Genomic DNA, 4946 nt, shown 5'->3' with positions numbered 1-4946 from the left:
TTTATCAAAGACATACAATTTGGCCCATTACAGCCATTACAGCTTTCTTTGGTCTGTTGTATAAGATTAGTTCTAATTGATGATACAGAGTATTTCATGCTATGGGTGGGCAAGTGATACAACTCTCATGTATATGTGCCAGCTCCAGGGGACCTCACAGTAAATATGTTGTCTGCTTGCATATGCCTGGTGGGTGAAGACCTGGACACTGGGTACAATCGAGGTCCCCAGAGTATCCACTCCTAGCCAGCAGCTATTGATGAAGAAGTCAAAGGACCCAAGTTCAGTCCTTTAAAAAAAATGAGGCCAGCAGTCACAGGCGAAGTTTTTGGCCTTATGTTGTTCCTGTTTGTCCAGGTCGGACCACTCTCTGGAATATAACCTATCAGTTACTTAGCTGAAGGCAGCAAAGCTTCTCTTCAAACCGCTTCATGAGCTCAGGCAAAAGTTGGCCAAGTTCAGTTTCCCTAAGTTGTTTTGTATCTCAAAGATGCCTGTGACTGGCTCAAAGGTTTAGATTTCAGAGCCTTCTTTTCTGAGCTATGTTAGAGGTTTCTTTAGACTCACACATGAGGCAGAGGGGTTTTCCTACACACTCCCTCACTAGGTCATCCACATCCCTCAAAGGAGGGCCGGGCCCTGCTAAATGAGTCCCCTGGGGCTCCCAGATTATCCAGACCTAGTCAGCTCATAGCCTGTTTACCAAAACAGGGAGTCTGGCTCCAGCGTACACCCTACTTAATCACCTTCTAAAGCCCAGGAGGGTACGATCGTCTTCCATTCTAGAAAGGAACCAACTAGCCCTTAGGAAACATGCTTCTGCCCCAGCCATATATAACTAGAGATGAGCTGGGCTGAAATTCAGGCCACCAGGACCCTGTCCACATTGGAAACAAAAAGCTGTTGCATTGTGTGAAGAGCCTCCCTGGTTCCTGGGTCTATTTCATGACCTCATTTGGCTCCACAATGGTAGCCTGTCTTCACACAAAAAGTGAGCAGGAAGAATTGGGTGTGGATTTGCACACCTTTAACCCCAGGGTTTGGGATACTGAGACAAGAGGATCCAGAGTTGCAGGCAAGTCTAGGATATACAGCGAGACCCTGTCTCATAAAACAAAACAAAACAAGGGGCTGGCAAGGTGGCTCAGCAGTTGACATGCTTCCCCTGCATGTAGAAAGACCCAGCACAGGTGGGTGTGGTGGCTCACCTGTAATTCCAGCCTTAGAAGGTGGAGTCAGACGATTCCCCAGAACAAAACTATCCATATCAGTAAGCTTTGAGAGACCTGCCTCCCTGAGTAATATGGATGCGGTTGTGAATGAGTCCCGACATCTATTTTAGCGCTCTTCTTTCACACACACCAATTTGTGTGCTCACCCAACCACAAGTGTGCCCACAAGCATACACACACACACAACATGGAGGTGGCACAGATGACTGGGACATGCACACCCTTAGAGTGTTGTCCTTGCACCAGTGCTTAGAGTTAGGGACTTATGCCAAGAACACAGACAGTAAGGGTTTCCTGGCCAAAGAATAGACACAGTTGCTCTGGTAAGAGGGCACAGGAGTCTACAGACCCCTGACGATGTTATATATTTTTTTGGAGGAAGACAGAAGTAAACAGCATGAACAAGCAAACTTTCAGGGCGTTAGTTATACCATTCCTTAGGAGAATGTGTAAGGTCTTTGGGACCCAGACATAAGGCCAAACCAGTGCTCTCAATTACTATTCTCTCTCTCTCTCTCTCTCTCTCTCTCTCTCTCTCTCTCTCTCTCTCTCTCTCTCTCTTTTGACGTATAGACCGGGGACAAATTGTGGCATAGTTTCTCAGAATCTGTTCACCTTGTGTTTTGAGCAGGCTCTCTCCCTGGCTTCAGGTTTCCAATTTGGGTAAGATTGCTGGCCATTGAGCCCAAAATTCTGCCTGTCTTTTTCCCTAGAGCTAGAATGGCTGAGTTTTTATGCAGGGTCTGGGGATCAAACAAAGTAAGTTGTCTTAGGGTTTCTGTTGCTGTGAAGAGACACCATGACCACAGCAACTCTTATAAAGGAAAAACATTTAGTTGGGGCAGGTTACACTTCAGAGGTTTAGTCCATTATCACCATGGTGTGACATGGTGGCATGTAGGCAGACATGCTGCTGGAGAGGGAACTGAGATTCTACATCTTGACTGGCAGGCAACAGGAATTGGTCTAAGACACTGGGCATGGCTTGAGCATATATGAGATTTCAAAGCCCACCTCCACAGTGATACTTCCTCCAACAAGGCCATACCTCTTGCAACAAAGCCACACCTCCTTGTAGTGTCACTCCCTATGAGCTTATGGGGGTCAATCTCATTCAAAGAACCACACAAGTGCATCATCACCCCAGTTCTCAACTGTTGATATCTGTATGAGTATGACAGCCTTTCTAGAAATTGTGATAGGTTTTATTGAGCTTCTTGTTATCAGCACACCAGTGAATAAGGAGTTTAGAGAGACCTCTGCATGTGCTCAGTAAGCAGGTGCTTAGAACACTCTGAGTGAAGAACAGGCTACTGGGAAGAGGAGGCTAGGGGAGGTATGTAGACACTGGTGTTCAGCACAGCAACATGCCTCCAGTGTCAAAGCACACCTAGGTCTTTCTCCCCTTGACAAGTGCTTCTTACAAACCTTCCTGCAGCCTGGTGAACTTGCTGGTTCTCCTACCATAAGCCTGGTCCCTTGTTGTGTAAAGTCTCACACAAGCGAAGACAGTGTCTGATCCTGCTTTCCCTTCTTGAAGCATTGTTGGGTGTCTGCCTCCCTGAAGAAGACATGCCCATGGCTGTGGCTGCAAACTGGGAATTGGACCTCCCAACGCTTCTGCTCTCTCTAGTCACAGCCCTGACATCTGCCCTCCCAGTTTGGCCCTGTGTCTTTTCTAGCATTTCTGCCCTCTAGGTCTTTGCAGATCTGCACCATTCTTGTCATTCTGGGCTGCATTTCCAAGAATCCTCTGCAGACTGCATTGCTTGGCACGGCGACTAATATTGTCAACTTGACAGGATGTGGAATTACTCAGCAACAAGCCTCCAGGTAACCCATGTGGGATTATCTAGACTAGGTTAGCCTCCAGATACTACTGTGAAGGATTATCTAGTCTAGTTAGCCTCTAGGCACATCTGTTAAGGCTTATCTTTTTTCGAATTTATTTACTTATTTATCTATCTATTTGTTTACTTGCTTGCTTACTTACTTATTCATTTTACATCCTGGCCTCCTTTCCCCCTCCTTTCCCTCCTCCCAGCCCCTCCCCCAACCTTCTTTCTACTCCCCTTACATTTCTCCTCCTTTTCTATTCAGAACATGGCAGGTCTCCCATGGATGTCAACAAACATGGCATTTGAGGTTGCAGTAAGACTAAACACCTCTCAGGTATTAAAGAGTCCCAAAGCCAGCAAAAGAGCCAGAGGCAGTCCCAGATGCCACTGTTAGGAGTCCCACAAGAAGACCAAGCTACACAATCATCACATATATACAGAGGGCCTAGGTCAGTCCCATGTAGGCTCCCTGGTTGTCAGTTCAGTCTCTGTGAGCCCCTATTATGCCAGCTTAGTTAATTTTGAGTTTTCTTGTGGTGTTCTTGACCCCTCTGACTCTTGCAATCCTTTCTCCACCTCTTCTATAGGATTCCCTGAACTCCGCCTAATGTTTGGATGTGAATCTCTGCATCTGTTTCCATCAGTTGCTGGACAGCTCCTTTCTGATGACAACTGGGCTAGGCACCAATCTATTTACAGGGGGTGGCCAGTTCAGGCTATGTCTCCACTATGGCTACGAATCTTAGCTGGGGTCATCCTTGTAGATTCCTGTGAGATTCCCTGACATGGGGTTTTAGCCGACCCTGAAATGTCCCCCTATCCACTAGTCTCTTTCAGTCCTGTCCCCACCCTATCCCTTCCACCTGATTGCTCATTTTCTATCCCCACTCATCCTCACTCCACTCAACAAATCTCTTCTGTTTTCTCTTCCCAGAGCGATCTTGGCATACCCCCACAAGCCCTCCTTGTTACCCAATCTCTCTGGGTCTGTGGATCATACCATAGTTAGCATTTATTTAACAGTGAATATTCACTTATTACTTGCCATTTTGTCTTTCTTGGTCTGAGTTAACTCACTCAGGATAATTTCTAGTTCCATCCATTTGCCTTCAAATTTCCTGGTGTCCTTGTTTTTAACAGCTGAGTAATATGTCATTGTATAAATGTACCACATTTCATTTATCCATTCCTCAGTTGAGGGACTTCTAGGTAGTTTCCAAGTTCTGGCTATTACAAATAAAACTCCTCTGAACATAGTTGAGCAAGTGTCCTTGTGGTATAATTGCGTATCTTTTGGGTATATGCCCAAGAGTGATATAACTGGGTTCTGAAGTAGATTGATTCCAAGTTTCCTGAGAAACCACTACACTGACTTTCAAAGTGACTGAACAAGTTTGCACTCCCACCAGCCATGGAGGTGTGTTCTCCTTACTCCACATCCTCTCCAACATAAGCTGTCCCTTGGGTTTTTGATCTTGGCCATTCTGATAGGTTTGAGATGAGATCTCATGGTGTTTTTGATTTGCATTTCCCTGGTAGCTAAGGACGTTGAAGAGGTCCTCAAGTGTTTCTCAGTCATTTGAGATTCTTCTGTCAAGATTCCTTTGTTTGGATCTGTACCCCATTTTTAGGCTGGATTATTTGGTTTGTTGATATCTAGTTTCTTGACTTCTTTATATATTTTGAAAATCAGGGGTGAGGGATGATCTTAATCTGGTGAATTTGAGTGGTAAGAGTACCATAAATGTGAGTGACATCAACCTTAGGCTGGTGTCTTTTAGACCACATAAAGAGGAGGAAGTGAGCTGATTTCTGACTGTGGGTGCAATGTGACAGGTTGTCTCCTGCATGGCTTTTCTGCCATGATAGGCCATGT

The sequence above is a fragment of the Microtus ochrogaster genome, chromosome 8 (assembly GCF_000317375.1).
Source record: "Microtus ochrogaster isolate Prairie Vole_2 chromosome 8, MicOch1.0, whole genome shotgun sequence".
NCBI classification, from domain to species: Eukaryota; Metazoa; Chordata; class Mammalia; order Rodentia; family Cricetidae; genus Microtus; species Microtus ochrogaster.
The sequence above is the reverse complement of the archived record's forward strand: the minus strand, read 5'-3'. Positions refer to the sequence as shown.